At 46.8% G+C, this 24155-nt stretch overlaps 1 protein-coding gene across 1 annotated transcript in view; it reads right to left on the reverse strand.

The window, feature by feature from the left end:
• Positions 1–24155, reverse strand: part of ADCY2 (adenylate cyclase 2) — a 458110-nt gene that overhangs the window by 246640 nt on the left and 187315 nt on the right. The window lies entirely within an intron of this gene.

The raw sequence follows: 24155 nt of genomic DNA on the forward strand, positions 1-24155 counted from the left end.
GCCCAATATTTCCACTCACGTCTGCCTTTTCATCTCAAGTTCAGTAAAGACCGGCCTTTCTTAAGGAAATTATATGTGGTTTCCTATTTCTACCGCAAGGTGTTCTAAATTCCCAATGAGGTCATTGCTAGAAGGCAAGTGATTCCTTTCCATAGGATCCAGGATACCTCTTTGTCTTGCTGGTACCCAATTTTGAGGCATCTGAAGAGGCTTCTAAGGATTAAAAAAAAAAATTAATAAACTCATACTTTTGGGAAGAAGGATATTTTGCGTTCAAAAGCTCTGTGTATTGCCGACAACTCCTTTCGATTAGGTTCATTTTATTGGAACAAGATGTCCTGTGTGCCCATTATCACTCTAAGACTGCCAAGGAATTGTCAGGCACTGGGAAGTGTGAGAAACTGTCTCTGCCACATTCATTAGGATCGAGGGTCAACTTCCAGAACCCTCTTAATTTTGTGCCAGGGTGATATCTGGGTCACTTGTCTGCTTTATCAAATAATGTGATTTATAAAATAATGACTCGATTACCAGGCACATTTCTTTCAGGGCACATGGCAATGTTCGACATATGGTGGGCTTCACACACACGTTTTCAGCTACATACAAATACGAGAGGAAGCCCCAGTTCTCATTTTGGGGACCTCACAGGTGGAAGCCAATATCATGATAATATTTTAAAACTCTCCAGAGTTTCCAAATCTAAATGCATTTCTGTGACACATTAAAATGCTTCCTGATGGCACGGGAAATGACTCCAACCCTGTTCCCGTTCTAGGGAATGAGCATAAAAAGTTACAAATATTCACTCCATTCTCCACTGGATGGTTTACATAATAAACAGGGCCACCCAAAAAATCAAGAGTCAAACCATGAGCTGACCAGTCCAAAGGCACGTTATAAAGACCGGACATCCTAGTCGAAGCGAATGAAGTTTCTTTTCTTATACCGTATCTTAAATAAAGAAGCTCTAGGAGCACAATGGTTAAATGCTTGGCTGCTAACCAAAGAGCTGGCATTTGGAACCCACCCAGCAGCTCCTCGGGAGAAAGACCTGGCAATCTGCTCCTGTAAAGATTACAGCCAAGGAAACCCAATGGGCAGTTCTCCTGTGTCACATGGGGTTATGAGTCAGAATCAACGAGAAAACAACAGTCTTAAACAGACACTAACTGATTGGAGCAATATTTACCATTGCTCAATTTATTTTAACCATTTGAGAAACATTTTAATGCTCTATTCCTATACATATTTTATGTGGTTATTTGCTATCAGGTTGGCCCCTGACTCATGAGGACCCCACGAACAACGGAACAAAACATGGCCCAGTCCTGTGCCATCCCCGCGATTGGCTGCAAACTGAACCACAGTGACTGGGTTTTCATTATATGAAATTTGGAAGTAGATTACCAGGCCTTTCTTCCTAGTCTGGAAGCTCTGCTGAAACCTGTTCAGCATCACAGCAACATGCAAGCCTCCACTGACAGATGGGCGGTGGCTGTGCATGAGGTGCCTTGGCTGGGAATTGAACCTGGGTCTCCCACGTGGAAGGACAACATCCTAGCACTGAACCACCACCATCCCCCTTGCCTATTTTATAGTCTTTACAATGGATATTTTTTCAAAATTTAAGAAAATAAGGTTATGACTTATAGCCTCAGCCAATTCACCAAGCTGGTATGAACTTCAGTTCTTTATCCCTTATGTGTGAATCCCTTCCTTACCGATTTCACATTACTGCTGAAATTACACAGAAGAAGCAAACAGTTGATTGAAAGTTTAAAGGAGAGAGAGAAGGATGAGGCACTATATTTACAGGAGAAAGGAGACAAGATGGTCAATGCAGGAATCTGCCGATGGTCAGGTGGCCCTGACAGTGGAGTTCCTACCAGGAGAGAAATTGAACTCCTGTGCTTGCTACAGGGAATTGTTTTCACACCTCAAGCATCTCTATGGGCAATCACTTCATGAAAGGTACTGATGAGAAAAAAGTATGCCTGGTGTCAGAACCACGTGGAGGACAATTGCAGAGAAGGACGGAGTTTGGTTTTAGAATATCCACTTAGAAATCCATTTACTGAGATCAAATTTGACGACCAAACTCCACAACCTTCAAGAAAAAAGACTTTTTCACTCTACTTCAATGCATAAGAACCCCACAGGGGCCTCGGCCCCCATCTAGGTTATCAATTGTCACCAGGCAACTGGGATTCAGGCGAGGCTCTGGCCCCTCTCCAGCGACTCCTGTGTCCTCCACCTCTCCCTCTGAACCACCCCAACAGCAAGCCAGCCTGCGCCCCACCTCCCTCGGCACACACAGCTCCATCTGTTCCTTCCTTCCTCCAACCCCGGCACAGCCAGGCTTCTCTCTCGACTTCTCAGACGCCTGGCGCTCTGATCCCACTTCATGCTCGGTAGCGTTCCCAAGGAGTGCCTGAGTGGGTGGTGCAAACGGCTAACACGCTCAGCTGCTAACCAGAAGGAGCCCTGGAAAAAAGGCCTGGGGATCTACTTCTGAAAACTCAGCCACTGAAAACCCCATGGAGCACAGTTCTACTCTGACACGCATGGGGTCGCCTTGACTTGAAATCGACTCAACAGCAATGAGTTGTTTGTTTCGGTTTACCTTTCTCTAAGAGTCCCTAGGTGGGACCCCAGTTAATGTGCTTGGCTGCTAACTGAAAGGTTGGAGGTTTGAGACCACCTGGAGATACACTGGAAAAAAGGCCTGACAATCTACTTCTGGAAAATCAGTCATTGAAAACCCTGTGGAGCGCAGTTCTACTATGACACACGTGGGGTCGCCAGAGTTGGAATCGACTTGACAACTGGTAACTGGTTGCTGGTGTTGTTAGGTGCCATTGAGTCAGTTCTGACTCATAGTGACCCCATGTAAGACAGAACGAAACACTGCCCCGTCCTGCGCCATCCTCACAATCGTTGTTATGCTTGAGGCCATTGTTGCAGCCACTGTGTCAGTCCATCTTTTTGAGGGTCTTCCTCTTATTCACTGCCTCCCTACTTTATCAAGCATGATGTCCTTCTCCAGGGACTGGTCCTTCCTGATAATATGTCCAAAGGATGTGAGACAAAGTCTTGCCATCATTGCTTCTAATAAGCACTCTGGTTGTACTTCTTCCAACACAGACTTGTTCGTTCTCCTGGCAGTCCATGGTATATTCAATATTCTTCACCGACACCACAATTCAAAGGCTTCAACTCTTCTTCCGTCTTCCTTATTCGTTGCCCTTACTCATGGTATCTGGTTAGCATCCCCAAGACGCCCGTACTCTTGTCAAGACCATTTCCACATCTATGCCACCAGGACAACTACTATCAATGTCACTGATCATCCCCACACTTGCCACACTCCATGGTCCGCTTCGGGCCCTCTGACCTGACCCCCACAGCATGCTCAGCAGCAGGCGGCCACTTGTCCTACTGAGGATCCTTACCTCTCTGGCCTCCACGGCTCTGCACTCCCAGCAGCCTGGCCATCTCACTGACTCTCCTGCTCCAACCTGGGCTCCCTCCAGGGCTCTGTCTAGGTCTTCCTCTTTTAAGTTCCCCAGAAGTGTCATCACACACCATCCAAACAGCACAGATACCTCACCCAGACCTTTCTGCTGAGGTCTAGACACAGAGAAGTTGCCACGTCCACTTTGATGTCTCTCCAACTTACCTTCTGTTATCGGATGCCCTTGAGCCGGTTCCCACTCATGGCGACCCTTCGTACCACAGAACGAAACACTGCCTGGTCCTGCATCATGCTCGCAATCATTGCTACGTCTGAGCCCACTGCTGCAGCCACTGGGTCTGTCCATCTTGTTGAAGGTCTTCCTCTTTTTTGCTGACCATCTACTTTACCAAGCATGATGCCCTTCTCTAGGGACTGACCCTGCCTGATGACATGTCCAAAGTATGCTAGAAGAAATCTTGCCATCCTAGCTTCCAGGGAGCATTCTGGCTGTACTTATTCCCAGACAAATTTGTTTATTCTTCTGGCAATCCATGGAAAATTCAATATTCTTTGCCAACACCGCATTGTAAATGCATCAATTCTTCCACAGACTCATCCTACACTGGACTTCTCATCCCACGTTCCCCCTCACCCCCGTCTGCATCTTCAGTGCCCACTCCTCCTCCTCTCCTCACCGACGGCCCCCTTTGGGTCCTCCCATGTGTCGAGCTCCCCAAGCTCACAGCCTTCCAGGTGTGGTTCTTTCTGCCTGACACACCCCTTCCTCCCCCTTCCAGGGGAGCCCCTGTGGGACCCTTCATTTCCTCCCTGGCTTCAAAGCCACATCTTCCCTCGGCACTCTGAGTGCCTCCACGCTGTCCGCTGCCCTGTGTCCTGTACAGTCTGAATGGTCAGCAGCTGGAAAGGCAAAGCTAAAGATTCTCCAGCGCCTTCTCACAAGAGCCCACTGTGCTGCTGCTCTGAAGCCGGCTTCGTGTTAGGACCACCGGGCGCCGCCTGAAGCCCACTCTTGGGGAGACAGCAGGTTAGCAGTCTCCCCCAGGGAGCATGCTGTGCACTGCAATGGAGGAACTTTCGTCAGATACAAATCAGACTTCTCGACACGAAGCTTCGAGAACAAGCCCCGTGCAGGCAGAGAAGGGCTGAGGATGTGACATTGGAGGGATAATGGCTGGCACTGACGCGGACAGGCCTTTTCTGGAGGAGGTGAGCTTTGCTATTCAGGACACAGGCTGTGAGGAGTCGTGGAAGTTTTTGAGCAGAAGGAGAAAACGCCTTCTGCTCATTGAGGGCGGCTCCCGCTCCGATCAGGGAGGAAGACAGACCCTGCCGTTAACAGGACTGTAAAGTGAACTTGGGGAAAGCTGAGGCTGAGGGGCGGGGAGGGGGTGGGGGACAGAAGGCCCAATGACATTAATAAGGGGTGAGGCGAGGCCCGCCTCCAGAGACTCACATCTGCACGAGCAAATGGAACCTCAGAGGACCAGAAAGATGGCCGACCGAAGGCCGGGGTAAGCCCTGGTAGCTCAGTGGTTAAGCACTTGGCTGCTAACCGAGAGGTCGGTGGCTTGAATCCACCAGCTGTGCCATGGGAGAAAGATGTGGAAGTCTGCTTCCATGAAGATTACAGCCTTGGAAACCCTATGGGGACGTTCTACTCTGTCCTATAGGGTTGCCATGAGTTGGAATCGACTCGAAGGCAACAAGACCCGAGGTGGACAGAGAAGGCAGTGTACACTTAGAGTGACGTCAAAGATATATTCTAGAGGACAGGACTCTTTGTACCTCTAAAGGAAGATGTTTAAATGCACATTTGAAGAATTATGTAAGTTCGCACTTACAGCACATAAATTTCCTTTTGAAAGCAAATAGCAGATATACAGTCATTTCTAAGACATACATAAAGCATTAAGTTAAAACTAGTTCATAAACCAGCATTCTGAATATACATATCATTCTCTTCTTCCCCTGCAAGGGCAAGCCACCATGCCGAGTCTGATGCCATTTGGACGAAGTTTGGATTACTAACGGGGTCACACACACAGCCTGCGAGGCACGGGGTCACCCCACAGGGATGGATGCCCCCGGGCGCAGCCTCTGCTGATAATGACTGTGGCACTGAAGTGACCACTGACCGAATTTAGACTCAAGTATAAAATTAACTGGACTTGGCTTCCCTTTCTTAAGTATCATTAACTTTTGCATAAGTTAAATATTGCACTGATTAATTAATTCTTGCAACAGAGAAAGGATGTGAGAGGTAGTTTAATACAGCTATCCGTTCTGCCCGACAGTCACATTTCTCGTGATGAATGGATACATTAGCACTCTGGGTAATTTGTTAATCAATGCAGGTAAAAGACTATCTGCAGAATTTGTTTCTGGCCAGCTTGCCCCTTCTTCTCCACCCTGACATCACCTGTGGCTGCAGGCCACCAGGAGAACATCCTGGGTGCCTTATCTCCTGCAGTGAGAGCAGGGGTCTCATAGGACCCCAACTCTGATGCTCTTCCTCACCATGTGTTACCCCAGCGACACAGCATCGGAGGGGGAGCCTGTCCACACGCCACCGTCCCCGTGTGCAGGCTGCCTCGGCTGTGGCCACGTTTCCAAAATCACTGCAATGACTGCCTCTCTCAGGGAGGTGGCCACAGTGTCCCCTTCAGAATAAACAATCACACTGTATGTTTTACATGGAAAAAGTCCTTCAGCCTGGGCATTTACCTACTTTGAAGTCAATCATTGCCTACTAAATTCATAGCCACCAACCTCTGCAAGTTCTCTATACTGTGGTGGCTGGAGTGTTGCTGTGATGCTGGAAGCTATGTCACCAGTATTTCAAATACCGGCAGGGTCACCCATGGTGGACAGGTTTTAGTGGAGCCTCCAGACTAAGACAGCCTAGGAAGAAAGGCCTGGTGATCTACTTCCGAAAGTAGCCAGTGGAAAACCTGTTGAACACAGCAGAACATTGTCTGACTTGCTTGCTTTGGACATGTCTCAGGAGGGATCTGTCACTGGAGGACATCGTGTGTGGCGAAGCAGAGGGTCAGCGAGGGGGAGGACGACCCTCAGTGAGATGGATTGGCACAGTGGCCACAGAAAGGGACTTGAACGTGCCAGCGATCGTGAGCATGGCCGACACAGGACCAGACAATGTCCCGTCCTGTTGTACACAGGTCACCACGAGGCAGAGTCAAGTCGTTGGCAGCTAACAACATTCATAGCTGTTCTTATCAATCTTAGCACCCAATCAAATGACAGTATTAGGTGGTGTCATGGGTTGAATTGTGTCCCCAAAAATATGTGTATCAATTTGGCTAGGCCATGATTCCCATTATTGTGTGATTGTCCACCATTCCGTCATCTGATGTGACTTTCCTACCTGTTGTAAATCCTATCTCTATGATGTTAATCAGGTGGGATTAGTGGCAGGTATGTTAATGAGGCAGGACTCAATCCACAGGATTAGGTTGTGTTTTAAGTCCATCTCTTTTGAGATATAAAAGAGAGAAGTGAGCAGAGAGACAGGGAGACCTCATACCACCAAGAAACAGGAGCCAGGAGAATAGTGAGTCCTTTGGACTCGAGGTCCCTGTGCTGAGAAGCTCCTAGACCAGGGGAAGATCAGTGACAAGGACCTTCCCCCAGAGCCCACAGAGAGAGAAAGCCTTGCCCTGGAGCTGGTGCCCTGAATTCAGACTTCTAGCCTACTAGACTGTGAGAGAATAAACTGTGAAAGCCCTCCGCTTGTGGTATTTCTGTTAGAGCAGCACTAGATGACTAAGACAGGTGGCATAGTAAGGACTTCTAGGAACAAGGACAGGCTGAGCTGCATAAGAACTTTGAGGGAGTGGCAAGCACTGTGTGTCAGCTCATCAGGACACTCCCTACCCCTTCTCCCTGGCTCCTCCCACTACAGGCAAGAAGTCCACATACTTGCTCTCCCAGGCTCTCCAGTGACTGGGAGCTGGTTCGTGACCAGGTGTGAGTAGAGTTTGCTTCGGGGAAGGAAGGGCCTCTGTGGGTTTCTGATTAAAAGAAACAGATGCAGTTGGTGGGACACTTTCCCTTTCCTAAGCACTGAATGTAGATGAAATGGCTGGGTCTGCAGCAGCCTCGTTGTGACCATGAGAAAAAAGCTCATGACTCCTGAAGACACCAGCCCTGATTTCACTAATCTGCTGGACCAAGGCCAGCAGCCCCGGACCCTATGGACTTCTTTAAACGAGAGGCAAACAGATTCCCATTTGTTTAGGCCACTCTAGCCTGGCTTTCTGTTTCCTGCCGCCAAATGTAAGGCTGACTCATACGGAGGGGACAGCCCGACTGAGTCGGCAAATTATGCCTCTGTTGTACCATGAGCTTCTCTCCTGCATTGTTTGTTGAGCGTGTTTAGTGTAAAGCAAATGAATAAGCTGGGCCCACACAGAAAAGCCCGGCAGGGAATGTACTGAAATAGGCTTGCAAAACTGGAAAACAAGGGTTTCGGACTAACCTGGAAAACAGTGACCTCCTTGTGAAGACAACAGTGCGGACTGACTGAGGGGGTAGCCTGGCTGGGGTGACGCATGGGGCCAACTACAGGGGACCCCTGAAGCGAAGCCTTGAAGTACGTATTAAAAGGTCGGGTTAGGTGTCCTAGGCAATGTGAGAGAAGACAAGTCGGCTGAAATGGGAAGACATCGTGCAGTACACCAGCTGGAGGGATTAAGAGACGGAAATAAAAACAGAAGACACATTGTTTCCCACAGGGAACTTACTCCATAGTAAGGGGAAGAACAACCTAGAAAACGCAAAGGCCAGCGCAAGTGCTGCCCAGTCCCTTCCGTGCCTTCCAGCTGCTCTGATACACGCTCTTGCATTACCAGCTGTCAGCGAGTTGATCTCGACTCCTGGAGACGCCAGGCGGTCAGAGTATAACTGCGCCCCACAGGGGTTTCAGTGGCTGACTTTTTAGAAGTAGATTGCCAGGCCTTTCTTCCAAGGCACCCCTGGGTGGACTCGAACCTCCAACCTTTTCAAGGACTCCTAAGATCAAGTACAGGCTTCTTAAAAGGCCTTTGGGTGCTGCTCTGTACTGTGCCTGTTGGTGGACGAGTCCCTACCTTCTGCAAAGCCTGTTGGGGCAGATGGCCTTGGAATGGCAAACTCACCACAGGCCAGGGCCCAAAGTCTGCCCAGGTCACCATACGCAAAGGCAGATGAGCACCCCTCTGTACCCTGAGCTGTGGCTTCTGGGGTACCAACAGGTCCAAGCCCTGGAAAGGGGACAGGAGGGAGGGAAGAGAAGGAGAGGGAGACAATGGACACAGAGAGCAGAGGCTGGAGGTGAGAACTGGGTCCTCCAGACCTGTGGGGTTGCTAAAAGGTGGGTAGGGAATGTCAGAGACAGACTGGGGCTCAACATCAAGGACCCCTGTTCCCCACAGCCTCTCCTCACAGCCCTGGGACCCCTGCTCCCCACAGCCCCTCCTCACAGCGCCTCATCACAGCCCTGGGACCCCTGGTCCCCACAGGCCCTCCTCACAGCCCCTCCTCACAGCCCTGGGACCCCTGCCCCCCACAGCCCCTCCCCCAGCCTGAGAGCCTGCCTTTCAAAGAGGGCTCTGTGCAGCCACCTGTGGAACCTGCAGGAAGGTTTGCTTTGACTCCAGCCCAGACCACAGCCCCAGAGTCACAGGCCCTTCCTGCTCCCTCCCCCTGCCTGTAGGCAGAAACCAGAAATAGCAGTTGGAAGAGGAAAGCAGGAATAGCACAGGCCACCATCCTTCCTTGCCCTTCAGATGTCAGAAAATATCAAGATAAATATCCGCTTCCGGATGTTTCCCCCAAAAGTGCTTCGGTCTGCAGCAAGTCTTTGGGGCTCAGCTCTAAGGGGTGCACCCAGAATTGCTCATGTCACAGCTTCCCTCGTGCACTTGTTTTTCCTTTACCTCACCTTCCTGGCTCACAGGAAATCATTTAATTAGGCTGCATTATTCGTAGGTTTAGGAGCTTTGGTGGTGCAAAGGGTTAAAGTGCTCGGTGGCTAACCAAAGGGTTGGTGGTTGGAACCCACCAGCCCCTCCAAGGGAGAAAAGACCTGGCAATCTGCTCCCATAAAGATCACAGCCTTGGAAACCCTATGGGGTAGTTCTAGTCTGTCCTGTAGGGTCGCTATGAGTCAGAATCAACTCTACTGCAAGGTTTTTTTTTTTTTTTTTTGGTACATTAAAAACCTATTGCCAGCCAGTCGATTAGGACTTGTAGTGACCCTATAGGACGGAGTAGAACTGCCCCTTAGGGTTTCCAAGGCTGTAATTTTTATGGTGGCCGTCTGCCACATCTTTCTCCTGTGGAACCGCTGCTGGGTTCGAACTGCCAAACTTTGAGTTAGCAGCTGAGCGAATCAATTCCTGTTTGAAACAAAAAAATATTATTAGGCCAGTTCACTGTCTCAGGGTAGGCAGGGGATATGCTGTCTATGACATTTAATTCTGGAAGTACTGGCTGATAATATCAACAAGGACAACTCAAGGTGAGGTATACCCAGCACTTACTGTGTGCCTGGTACTGTTTCAAGTACTACATATTCATGAACACATTAAATCATTATAACTCCCGTTTTACAGATGAAGATCTGCAGACAAGAGAGGGAGGTGCCTTACCCAGCTCACTGTGGGTCTGGGGCACTGCAAAGCTGGGACCCACATGGCCTGATTCCAGGCCCACAGGCTCAGCAGCCCCACCGTTGTCTCAGATGAGAACACTACAGGGCTGACTGTAATGACATATTCTAGAGCTTTGTTACCGTTGTTCTCAATTCGTCAAGTAACTGGAAGCAGTTCCCCTGGGCAGATTCCGTGGTGTTAACTGGATCACTGTGACAAATACCAACCTTACAGTTATCAGGCAACCACGGAGCTGTTTAGAGGAATATGGAGTTTTGTTGTGACTTGAGTTTAGACAACCCACGCTGTTGTTATTGTGTGTTGCTGCCAAGTTGGCTCTAGCTCATGGCGACCTCATGTGTGCAGAGGACAACTGCTCCATAGGGTTTTCAAGGTTGTGACCTTTTGGAAACAGATCACCAGGGCTTTCTTCCAAGGTGCCTCTGGGGAGGTTGGAACTTTCAACTTTTTGGCTAATAGCCAAGCACTTAACAGTCTGTGCCAGCTACATACAGGCTGAATGGCTGGAATATTTCTGACGGTCATTGCATTATCCTGGGAAAGTATCTACTGACTATTATCATTTTCTATCTGATAAACAGACATTAAGAAATTATTATATTTCCTACTTTCTTCCAAAAGGAACTATGAAATACGGCTTACCAAGCAAGGAACGATAAGGATGAAGGAATATATATAAATTCCTTAGATAAGCAAAGGAATATATGACCACAGAATAATTCTACTGAGAGTTTTCTGGAGATACACACACACACACACACACACACACACACACACACAGAGTCCTTGGGTAATGCGCTCAGCTGCTAACTGAAAGGCTGGAAGTGAGAGTCAACACAGAGGTGCCTTGGAAGAAAGACCTGGTGATCTACTTCCAAAAAATCAGCCACTGAAAACCCTAAGGAGCAGTTCTACTTTGACACACATGGGGTCACCGTAAGTCGGAGCTGACTTAACAGCAACTGATTTTTTTTTATACAAACACATATATACACACAAAGTGCTTTCTGGAGATATATCTATATCTATATCTATACATATATATATGTAGGTGCCATCGAGTCAGTTCTGACTCACAGCAACCCTACGTACAACAGAACAAAACACTGCCCGGTCCTGCACCATCCTCACAACTATTGCTATGTTTGAGCCCATCGTTACAGCCACTGAGTCAATCCACCTTGTAGAGGGTCTTCCTCTTTTTCTTTTTTTAAATTATTGCACTTTAGATGAAGGTTTGCAGAACAAACTAGCTTCTCATTAAACAAGTAGTACACATATTGTTTTGTGACACTGGTTGCCAACCCCACGACATGTCAACATGCTCCCCTTCTCAACCTTGGTTCCCTATTACCAGCTTTCCTGTCCCCTCCTGCCCTCTAGTCCTTGCCCCTGGACTGTTGGGCCCCGTTAGTCTCATTTTGTTTATGGGGCTGTCTAATCTTTGGCTGAAGAGTGAACCTCAGGAGTGACTTCAGTACTGAGTTAAAAGGATGCCTGGGGGCCATACTCTCAGGGTTTCTCCAGTCTCTGTCAGGCCAGTAAGTCTGGTCTTTCTTTATTAGAATCTTGTTCTGTATTTTTCTCCAGCTCTGTCTGGGACCCTCTACTGTGATCCCTGTCAGAGCAGTCAGCGGTGGTAGCCGGGCACCGTCTAGTTGTGCTGGACTCAGTCTGACAGAGGCTGTGGTACTTGTGGTCCATTAGTCCTCTGGACTAATCTTTCCCTTGTGTCTTTGGTTTTATTCATTCTCCCCTGCTCCAGATGGGAGAGACCAGTGGAATATCTCAGATGGCCCCTCACAAGGTTTTAGAGGGTCTTCCTCTTTTTCATTGGCCAGTCCTTCTCCAGGGACTGATCCCTCCTGATAACATGTCCAAAGTATGTGGGATGAAGTTTCGCCATCCTTGCTTCTAAGGAGCATCCTGGTTGTACTTCTTCCAGGACAGACTTGTTTGTTCTCCAATATTCAATATTCTTCACCAACACAATTCAAAGGCATCAACTCTTCTTCAGTCTTCCTTATTCGTTGTCCAGCATTTGCATGCATACAGGCAACTGGAAATACCATGGCTTGGGTCAGGGACACCTTAGTCCTTCAAAGTGATGTCTTTGGTTTTTAACGCTTTAAAGAGGTTTTTGCAGCAGATTTGCCCAATGCAACGCGTCATTTGATTTCTTGACTGCTGCTTCCAAGGGCGGTGATTGTGGATCCAAGTAAAATGAAATCCTTGACAGCTTCAATCTTTTTTCCATTTATCATGAAGTTGCTTATTGGTCTAGTTGTGATGATTTTATATGTATATATTCAAAGTGTTTTCTGGAGATATATTTCATATATAAGTGTTTATATATGTATATATATATAAACATATATATGATTGATACACACACACATACACACATACACATATGTTGCTTTGTTATGTGCCGTCACGTAGGTCCTGACTCATACACATACGTGTATATACCTATGTGTATGTATATGTAAATATGTGTGTGTGTGTATATAGATATGCACATATATATGTGTGTATATATATATGTATGTATATATAAATATTTCCCTGTATGGGAAAGGCACATGGCTGTCAAGCAGACCATAACGTCGGTCAGTGTTGACAAGTCTGGGCCTGTCCTGTCCCCCCTACCCCTGCAGGCAGGGATGAGCCCCTGCAGACATGTCCTGCTAGGGAAAGGCTTCCGGAGGGGGAGTGGACACCAGGCTCTGAGAAAACCGAGAAAGGACCATGTTTCAAACACCAGTGCCACAGAAAATGCCCGGTATGCCTACGTAATTTGCTACAATTAAAAGTTCAGCCATTTGTAACTTAGAGACACTCCCCAGAGCTCAGAGGTCAGAGCCCTGTGCCTTTGTTTCTGAACACTAAAGGAGAGAGGAATTCTCATCTCCAGGGTGAAGATACGTGAAAGAAGACAAAATGAAAGATGCTATTTCCTGGAGGGTCCCCGCACCATTTTTTCACAAAGCCAGGACTGAAAACACTAAATGTATGTTGGGAAGAAGTAGACTTCAAATGATCCTCAATATTGCAGAGGCTCGGAGGATTAGCATAAATTATGACTTCTAGGCAATGACTCATTAAAATATCAAACACTTGAAATTTAGCAATGATACTAGTCAGCAAGGAATGTGCTGCTCAATTAAAAAAAGCACAGCTAGTAAGGTCCTTGGGTGGAGCAGAAGGCTTGCATTACACTGCAAACCTAAAGGTTGGTGGCTGGAACCCACCGAGCAGCACTGTGGAAGAAAGGCCTGGCAATCAGCTTCGATAAAGATTACAGTTTTGAAGACCCTATGGAGCAGTTGTACTCTGAAACACAGGGGGTGGCCGTGAGTCGGAACTGACCGGACAGCATGGACCAGACAAGTGGCAGTGCTGTCACTCTTTAATCCCGCACCCCCCTTATGTCAGACAGCGTGCACTCACACGTCATCAGGTGTTTGGATGCCAGCCGCAGGGTGCTCGTCATCAGAGGGCAACTATCATCCAGTAATGAACAAAACCACTTTTCCCTTTTAAACCACTTTGTCTTGAAGGATGAAGAAAACAGGTTAGACGGGAGGGGGCGGAAAGGCAGACCAATTCAGAATGATATACCAATGTCCCCAGTAATTGGCTCAGCGAAGCTGGCAGGGCCGGAGCAGGTAACATTTAGCAGCTCTGAATTCCCTCCCTAGAAGCTGGCCTCGGTCTCCGTGCTTTCTCAGACACAATATTTCTTCTTGCTCTGAAAGAAAGTTCATGATGTTGGTCTAAGGGGGAAAAGGGGCCAGCTCTTTTACAAGAGCTTTGGATTTTTTCCTTAATAATATTCAATTGTCTCTTTAGGGGGCATGTTTCCTAAATACAGACAATTCCATCCTCCTGGTGAAGTTTTGTTCATTCGGTCATTAACTCATCAAGCATTGTATTGAAGACAAAACAGATTCAGATTTACATGCCAGGTGAAGTCAAAGGCAGCAAGTATGTATGCTCATAAATTAAGTCAATAATTAATCACAGATTTCGGTGAAAGCAAGGAAAGGTAGTGCTATGATTTGTCATGGAACCCCCACACATTTCGGAGTAGAACTGTGCTCCACAGGGTTTTCAATGGCTGATTTTTTGGAGGTAGACTGCCAGGCCTTTCTTCCAAGGTGCCTCTGGGTGGACTCAAACCTCTAACTTTTCAGTTAGCTGTAGAGCACGTTAACCATTTGAACCACACAGGCACTCCAGTGTCTATCACTTTTGTGATAGAGAGTCACAAAAGAGTTCCTGTCTGCTTACATGAATTATGGAGGACCGCTGGGACATTTAAGCCGCATACTGATGACCATTATAAAACCTGAAAGCCTCTCCAGGGCTTCCCTGCCTCCTGTGATTTGTGCTTCTCAATTTGCTTCACTTCCAAAGGTTAGCCAGGCACATGTTTACCCAATGTCCCCAAGCCTTGGACCCCTCTTGCAACCCCAGATTCTGTCATTATCTACATCTGCTTGGTTGGGAAATCAACTGTTCAACCTTCACAATGTACCCCACGTCGTCCACTTCCACTGCTAAACCCAGGTGCCCACCATCACCCGGATGTTTTGGTGGCCTCACCAAACTCCGTGGCCCCAACCACGCCCCCACCCAGCTCCCCAAAGCACAACAGCCAGTGGCGGTATTTGAATCAACGTCAGACCATGCAATCCGTTTACTCAGGGTGCTCGGGGGCCTCCCCCATCAATTCAGGGCAACAGGCAACACCTGCTCTGGACTGAATGATGTCCCCCAGGAGATATGGTGAAGACCTCATCACTGCATGGGTGAATGTGACTTTGTTTGGGGATATAGGGTCTTCTCTGCAGATGTTATCGGTTAACAAAGTCATACCAGAGTAAGTACCCCAGTAGGTGAGTCCTAGTCCTCATCCCTTCTGAGTGGCATCTGATAAAAGAGGACAGAGTCACACACAGGGGGAAGACAGCATATGAGGAGCTGTCTGCAAGCTGAAGGAGCCCAACTGGCACAGTGGTTAAGAGCTCGACTGCTAACCACAAGGCTGGTCAGTGGTTCGAACCCACCAGTTGCTCCGCAGGAGAAAGATGTGGCAATCTGCTCCCCTAAAGATAATGGCTTTGGAAACCCTATGGGGAAGTTCTACTCTGTCCGATAGGGTCTATAGGGTCACTGTGAGTGGGATTTGACTTGAGGGCATCGGGTTTTGGTTTGGTCTATGAGCCAAGGAACCAAAGAACACCAAGAAACATGGGGGCTGCAGAAGCCGGGAGAGATGAGGCAGGATCTTCTCCCGGAGTGGACAGAGAGTGAGCACAGCCTGCCGCCATCCTGAATTCTGACTGCTGGCCTCCAGAACTGTGAGATGATCCAGTTCTGTTCTTTAAAGACATCCTCTTGTGGAATTTTGCTAAGGCAGCCCCAGGACATTAAGCAAAAACCCCATCTGGTCCACCCAGGCCTACCTCTCTCCTTCCCCTCTCACTGTGCCCACTCTGCATGCTGGCTTCCTTGCTGTTCCTTCTACCTAAACCCGTTGCCATCCCATCCACTCTGACTCATGGCCACCCAGGGAAGCCCCTTTCTACCTGGAACTCTCTTAGTTCAGATACGGCATCCTTCAGATTTCTGCTTCTAAGGAAGCCTTCTATGACCATCTTATTCCAAATAGCAATGCCCACCTCGAGCACTGGATAGGCCCCTCTTCTGCTTTAGTTTTTCCATACAATTATCACACTCTGCCATGTTACATGTTATGTGTTTATTGTCTCATCTTCCCCCCACAGTATGCAAATATCATGGCCAAACCAAACCCCTTGCCGTCGAGTTGATTCCGACCCATAGCGACCCTGCAGGATAGAGCAGAAATGCCCTACAGGGTTTCCAAGGAGCAGGTGGTGGATTCGAACTGCTGACCTTTTTGGTTAGCAGCCATAGCTCTTAACCACTGCGCCACCAGTGCTCCGTAAATGTCATTAGTGCAGGGTTGTTTGTCTTCTTTGTTCACTGCTTTCTCTAACATCTAGAAATAGTGTCTGGGGGAGATTTAATTAATCCCTGTTGAACGCAGAATATGTAAGCAATGTGTATGTGTTTGGGCCTGTTTCCCATATCAGGAAGAACAAGTCTACTCTCTTCCTTTGGAATGAGATTTAACCACATTGGACTCTATCTTTCTTTAGTTATCTCATCCTTTCCGCTCTCTCCTCCACACCATCCTTCATTGCAACACAAAGCTCTTGTGAGAAAGAGGGAAGCGAAAATGCTCACCAGGTTTACCAGAGAAAGACGCAACTCCACGCTCCACACCTCCTCTGTAGGTCGTGAGGTGATGCCAGCCAAGGACAAGCTGACACCTATTTCATGAAAACTCTTGCAAGACAAGTTTACTTCCCCAATTCACGGAACCCGCTCACAAGCTAGCGTCACACATTACACTGAAATAATTTCCATCAAGCTCATGAGATAAGAAACCTTCTCTTGGCTTAATAATGTTCTTAGCTGCTGTCAAGTCGACTCTGACTCACGGCAGCCTTCTGTACAACAGAACCAAACATGGCCCCCTCCTGCGCCATCTTCACGAATGTCGGTGTGTGTGAATTCACTGTGGAGGCTGTCTTGTCAATCCAGCTCATTGAGGGTGCCCCTCGTTTTCGCTGATCCTCCACTTCATCAAACATGATGTTTCTTTCATAGCGATTGGCCCCCTTGATGACGTGTCCAAAGTAAGTGAAAGGAAGTCGTGCCGTTCTTGCATCTGAGGGGTACTCTGACTGTACTTCTTTCAAGACGGATGCCTGAATACTAAAGCCCTCAATATTAGACAATTTTACACACAAAAAGTATCTTTTAGTAATGTTTTTAAAATGCTTGGTAGAGATTACTAATGGGAACAACGTTATTTGTGGAATATTCGTCACAGTGTTTTATTGGGGAAAAGAAACTCTTATATTGGCACTTTTATACCCAAAACAAACTTATGGCCGTTTTGGACACTCAAGCACAAATTTTTTACTGTTCACCTCATAGCTGTTAACGCAAATTTTACATTTTCAGAGTCATAAAAACCAGAAATCTGTGCATGGACAGCAGGCACTGTAGGTTTCTGGAATGAACGATGCTTTACCCCTCTCGCCCCAGAGCCCCCTGGGCCTAGAGGCTCCCGGCCAGTCACGTCTCTTGGCCTTGGCGCCTCTTCTGGGTTTCCCAGGCCCCTGATGCTCCTCCCTGGGGACCACACCCTGCTGGCAGCCTTTGCTTCAATCCCAACCTTGGGGAACTCTGGTCAGCCCCTCCCTGCTTACCCCTGCTGCAACCAACCCAGGTGTTTGCCACACGGGATGAGAAGAGGCTGGACTCTAACCGAAAAACCAAACCAAACCCGTTGCCAGCGATTCCGACCCACAGTGACCCTATCGGACAGAGCAGAGCTGCCCCACAGAGTTTCCAAGGAGCGCCTGGTGGATTTGAGTGGCTGACCTTTTTGGTTAGCAGCCATGACATAGCTCTTAACACGGTGCCAGCAGGGCCTCTAACAGTGGGTAGACACTGCTGAAAGAATCACCCGTCCTTTGTGTGTGAACAACAGGCTTTGAACTGCATGTATAAGAGCAAGGGCGAAGGCCAGCGCTGCCCGAAACTGAAGTATCTAAACCAGCTGCTGTCCGTTGACTCCGACTCACGGCGACCGCCTCTGTGTCAGAGTAGAACGGCCTCCACAGGGTTTTCAGTGGCCGCGTTTTCACAAGCAGATCTCCAGATGTTTCTTCTGAGGCGTCTCTGGGTGGACTCCAACCTCCAACCTGAGCACGTTGACCGTTGGCACCATACAGGGACTCCCTACAACATCATGACGGTGGCTGTTTACCACCAAGAGGGCACCACGCAGCTGCTTCTACGGCTTTGCTGACGCTGAGTGCTGTTGCTGCTCCCTGAGCCCACCTCGAGTCCCAAGCGAGGGCAGACAGCCAGCACTTTATCTCTCAGAGACAAAAGGCTTGGTACCGGCAATATCTGCTAACTATGAGACGTGATTAAGCCACATAAAACCTCAAGCGATGCATTCTATTATATCGTCCAGCAGATGGTAAATCAAACTACCACAAGAACGCTCCCCCTCATCAGCTGAAATTAATCATATTTTAACTACTATTTTATCTAGGTACCTTTGTGTCTTTGTGTGGGTCTATGTGGGTGTGTCTGGGTATATGTGAGTTTGTTTAATGTTCTACATAATTAAATTTGGATATTTTCCACTGCCTGGTCCCAGATGAAGTATGGAATTTTGGGTCAAAAATTAATTTTAATTTAATTAATTATATTTTAATTCTAAAAAGTCACCCCTTCATGATTTCCCTCTAGTTTGGATCAATTTGTGGATCCTTTATTCAGTTTACTGATGTTTCTGAGTCAATACCGACTCTGACTTGATGGCATGTTATAGTAACAGGTCAGCAAATGCCCCTTTATTATCTTCCTTATTTTATAATTTTTTAAAAATTTTTATTTATTTTGTTATTGTCGTTGAGAATATACACAGCAAGCCACACACCAATCCAACCATCTCTACATGTACGATTCAGGGACACCAATGACGTTCTCCGAGTTGGGCAGGCGTTCTCACCCTCCTCTTCTGAGTTGTTCCTCCCTCATTAACTCGAACTCACTGCCCCCTCAGGTTCCTATCTGTCATGGATTGAACTGAGTCCCCCAAAAATATCTATCAACTTGGCTGGGTCATGATTCCCACTATTGTATGATTGTCTACCATTTTGTAATCTAATGTGATTTCCTTATGTGTTGTAAGCTCTATCACTATGATGACATTATACTGATGAGGTTTACAAGATTAAATAGTGTCTTAATGCCATCTCTTTTGAGATATAAAAGAGAGAAGCGAGCAGAGACACATGGGAACCCCACACCACCAAGAAAGCAGTGCCAGGAGCCGAGTGTATCCTTTGGACCTGAGGTTCCTGTGCTGAGATGCTCCCAGACCAAAGAAGACTGATGCATCACAAGGACCTTCCTCCAGAGCCCACAGAGAAAGCCTTCTCCTGGAGCTGATGCCCTGAATTTGGACTTGTAGCCTACTGGACTGTGAGAAAATAAATTTCTTTTTGTTAAAACCATCCACTTGTGCTATTTCTGTTAGAGCAGCACTAGATGACTAAGACACTATCTATCATTTCAAGTTGCTGTTGTCAGTTTGATCCCGTATAGACAGATCTTAAAAGAGCACAATGCTCCAGGCAGACATTTCTTACTAGTCAAGCTAAACTACTGCCGGTTTTAAGAAGACTTCAGGGGATATTTTCAGTTTAAGGTTATTTTATAAAATTTTTGACTGTTCTCAAGATTTATCCTTCTCTATAATTTTTACTGTCACTCCTTCCAGTTCCAGGAAAAGATGAGCCTCAGGCTGGAACTGTAGGAGCTCTGAGTGTGACGTGGGGAAGACTGAGATGTCTGGGGCATCGAGTCTCCCATGGGGACACATTTCTTCAGAGCTCGTTTTCCACCTTTTTCCATAGAGGTGGGTGCTGAAACATTCTGTCTCAGGCCAGCCCTTGAAGGTTCCCCACTCATTGCTGGTCACCAACAGTGTTTCACTAGAGCATCTGGACCTTTGATTTATCTAACGGCGACCACGTCCATTGGAAGAAAACACTTCCAGAGCTTTATCTCACATTAAGTTTAAAAAAAGGGTTCCAAAAGGATTCAGTTTAAATAAAAGTGTGTATTAATGAAAATTTAGGAGACCTTTTAATATAACATTGGGATAGGAGTGGCCTTTCGACACAAAACAGAAAGCGAGGGGCAGTAAAGAAAAAGACGCACCTCTGGGTATCTAAGCATTTAAATTGTACAGTAAGAGCCACTGTAAAGAAAGTCAAAAGACAAATGAAGAGCTTGGGTAAGTATGCTGGCAATACATAATAAATATAAAGTAGTTTAATATCCCTATTTTTTTTTAAAAAAGCTTTAACAAATTAAAAAGAGAATGACAAAAGACTTTTAGGGTATAACAATACAATTAAAGAGTTAAAACAGATTAAGCGGGTGTAACAATATAATTCACAGGCAAGGGAATTCGAGTCGCCAGTAAACCATGAGGGGTCTCACCAGCCAGGACGCACAAGTAAACTAACTCGAGATGCCCTTTTCACCAACTCATTGGCCAAAATCAAAAAAGAGACACAATATCCAATGATCTCTGACGTAGGTCCGTTTCAGTCCGCATGGATCACCCCTAGGTTCCTGCCCAGGTTGGAATCTCTGGCTACTCTGGTACCCCGGCCCTTCCTCTAAGGCTCTAACCCCTGGCACGTAGCATACAAAGGATGGAGACATACACAATCACTGCATAACCATCAACGTCAGCCGACTTAGCACTCTGTGGTACTGTAAGGAGGTAGGTCAGACATTAGGCCTGCCTTCTTGTTGTTAGGTGCCATTGATCCAGTTCTGACTCATAGCAACCCCATGTACAACAGAACAAAACACTGCCCAGTCCTGCGCCATCCACACTATCAGTGTTATGCCTGAGTCCATTGTTGCAGCCACTGTATCAATCTGTCTCCTTGAGGGTCTTCCTCTTTTTTGCTGACCCTCTACTTCACCAAGCATGATGTCCTTCTCCAGGGACTGGTGCTTCCTGATAACATGTCCAAAGTATGTGAGACCAAATCTTGCCATCCTCGTCTCTAAGGGGCGTTCTGGCTGTACTTCTTCCAAGATAGATGTGTTCATTTATCTGGCAGTCCATGGGATATTCAATATTGTTCGCCAGCACCATAATTCAAAGGAGTCAATTCTTCATAGGTCTTCCTTATTCATTGTCCAGCTTTCGTATGCATATGAGGCAACTGGAAACACCATGGCTTGGGTCAGGCAGTCCTCAAAGTGACATCTTTGCTTTTTAACACCTTAAAGAGGTTTTTGCAGCAGATTTGCCCAAGCAATGCATCATTTGATTTCTTGACTGCTGTTTCCAAGGGTGGTGACTGTGGATCCAAGTAAAATGAAATCCCTGATAACTTCAATCTTTTCTCCTGGTGGCACAGTGGTTAAGAGCTCAACTGCTAACCAAAAGGTCAGCAGTTTGGATCCACCAGCCGCTCCTTGGAAACTATGGGGCAGTTCTACTCTGTCCTACAGGGTCGCTAGAGCATTCCTGTGAGTCAGAATCAACTTGATGGCAAAGTTCTTACACCTTCTTCTATATCCCTGGGTTCATATTCCCTTTTTCTTGCTCCTTTTCTGTCTTAGTTTCCTAAGGCTGCCATAACAGAAGATCACTAAGTTGTTATTAGGTGCCATCGAGTTGGTTCCGACTCATAGCACCCTATGAGCAAGAGAAGGAAACACCGCCTCGTCCTGAGCCATGCTCACAATCGTTATGCTTGAGTTCATTGTTGCAGCCATTGTGTCAATCCATCTCTTTGAGGGTCTTCCTCTTTTTCAATGACCCTCTACTTTATCAAGTATGATGTCCTTCTCCAGGGACTTGTCCCTCCTGACAACACGTCCAAAGTATGTGAGATGTAGTCTTGCCATCCTTGCTTCTAAGGAGCATTCTGGCTGCACTTCTTCCATGACAGATTTGTCTCAAGGTTCTGGAGGCTAGAAGTCCAAATGAGGGTATGGGTTGTGTTGATTCCTTCTGGGGATCTGAGAGAGGAACTATTCCCTGGCTCTCAAGGTCTCTGTCTTCCTTCTGTGTGACCTCTTTTATTAAGACACCACTCAGAAAGGATTAGGAAGGACCCAGCCTACTCAAGTGAGAACATCTGCAAAGAAAGACCCCATTTCCCCAAACAAGGTCACATTCACAGGGACTGGGTGAGGATTTCAACATGCCTTTTGGGGGACACAATTCAATCCATAACATTTTCTTTCTCTATATCTCTCCCTTACTTGTCCATAACATGAAATTAACTTATTTTAAAATTGATTGTTGTTACTGTAAACATCGACTGAATGTCTTGTTCTTCATTTTTATCTCCATCTATGTCTTCACTATCTATATCTTTACTCTGGGACAAAGAACTCAATGGGGCCTTTTGTCTCTGGTTTCTGAAAAATAGTCCTTGAAATTCCCGAGAAAAAGTTCAGGAGTCCCTGGGTGGTGCAAAGAGTTAAATGCTCGACTACTAGCTGAAAGATTGACAGTTAGAACCCACCCAGAGGTGCCTTGAAAGAAAGACCTGGCAATCTGCTTCCAAAAGTTCACAACCTTGAAAACTCTACGGAGCAGTTCTACTCTGCACAAATGGAGTTGTCATGAGTTGGAATCAACTCGATGGCAACACACAATAACAATGATATAGATATAAAGACGATATAGAGATACATACAGAGGTAGAGATGAAGATGGAGACGGAGAAGGAGAAAGAGAGAGATAGATAAGGTCCCTGGGTGGTGCAAGAGGTTGGGGATTCACTGATAACCTAAAGGTTGGCAGTTTGAACCCACCCAGTGGTACCTCAGAAGAGAAAACCTGGCGATCTCCTTCCCTTAAGACTGCAGCCAAGAAAACCCTATGGAGAAGTTCTACTCTGTAACACATGGGGTCACCATGAGTTGAAGTTGACTCCACAACAATGAGTTTGGTTTTGGGTTTACAGATATAGATTCTCCAGTTCCATCCCAGCTCACACTCGGTCCACGTTTCACCCTCACTTGCCCACTGCCATAACTTCAACATGACTCTCCCCTCATACGTGCTGTGATAACAGATCACCTGGCACAATCTACAAACTTGGAGGACTAGCTGGCTCAGGTCTTCCTCATACAGATGATCACGGACATGTCTGGGCAAATTAAAGACAGTTAGCCACCTGAACACATCCATTGGGAAGTGAAACACTCAAGGTCCCTGTCAGCTGCTTATGAGATTAGCTTGTCTCCTGGGCTCAAATGAAGCCCTGTAGCAAAGCCGACCAAACTTAATTAACTGTACCTTTTCTTTCTGTCACATTTGTCAGAATCCCGGATTGAGTTAGAGTCACCTGACGCAGATGTATGCTTGCGTTGATGACATCCTGGGAAGGAAGCATTGATGAGTGCAGGAAGGAAGCATTGATGAGTGCAGTGAGGGAGAAGTTGGTAAAAAGGGCAGGCTTAGGGACACATAAGGGAGCTTACAACTGACTGCCTTTCAAAAGTACAATTCTGGTTCCAACTGCCATAAGAATTACTTAGTGGAATTCCTCTCCCCCCGACCCCATATCCCTAAACTTCTCCATCAACTTGTTATGGACTAGTCTACATTTACAGTACTGGTTTGTCACAAAAAAGAAAATGAGATAAATAAATTTTGTGCATTATTTCACTACCCAGTATTGTTGCTGTTGTCGTTAGGTGCCGTCCAGTCGGTTCGGACTCATGGCGACCCTATGTACAACAGAACAAAACACTGCCTGGTCCTCAGCTATCCTCACAATCGTTGTTGTGCTTGAGCCTATTGTTGAAGTCACTGTGTTAATCCATATCCCTGAGGGTCTTCCTCTTTTTCGCTGACCCTCTACTTTACCAAGCATGATGTCCTTCTCCAGGGACTGGTCCCTCCTGATAACATGTCCAAAGTACATCAGTCAAAGTCTCGCCATCCTTGCTTCTAAGGAGCATTATCGCTGTACTTCCAGGACAGATTTATTCCTTCCTCTGGCAGTCCACAGTATATTCAGTATTCTTAGCTAACACCATAATTCAAAGGCATCAATTCTTCTTTCGTCTTTCTTATTCATTGTCCAGCTTTCACATGCATATGAGGCAACTGAAAACACCACGGCTTTTTAACATTTTTGCTTTTTAACACTTTAAAGAGATCGTTTGCACAGATTTTGCTCAGTGCAATGCATCGCTTGAGTTCTTGACTGCTGCTTCCATGGGCACTGATTGTGGATCCAAGTAAAATGAAATCCTTGACAATTCAATCTTTTCTCCATTTGTCATGATGTTGCTCATTGGTCCAGTGGTGAGGATTT

Source organism: Trichechus manatus, unplaced genomic scaffold (genome assembly GCF_000243295.1).
Source record: "Trichechus manatus latirostris isolate Lorelei unplaced genomic scaffold, TriManLat1.0 scaffold00072, whole genome shotgun sequence".
Classification (NCBI taxonomy): Eukaryota; Metazoa; Chordata; class Mammalia; order Sirenia; family Trichechidae; genus Trichechus; species Trichechus manatus.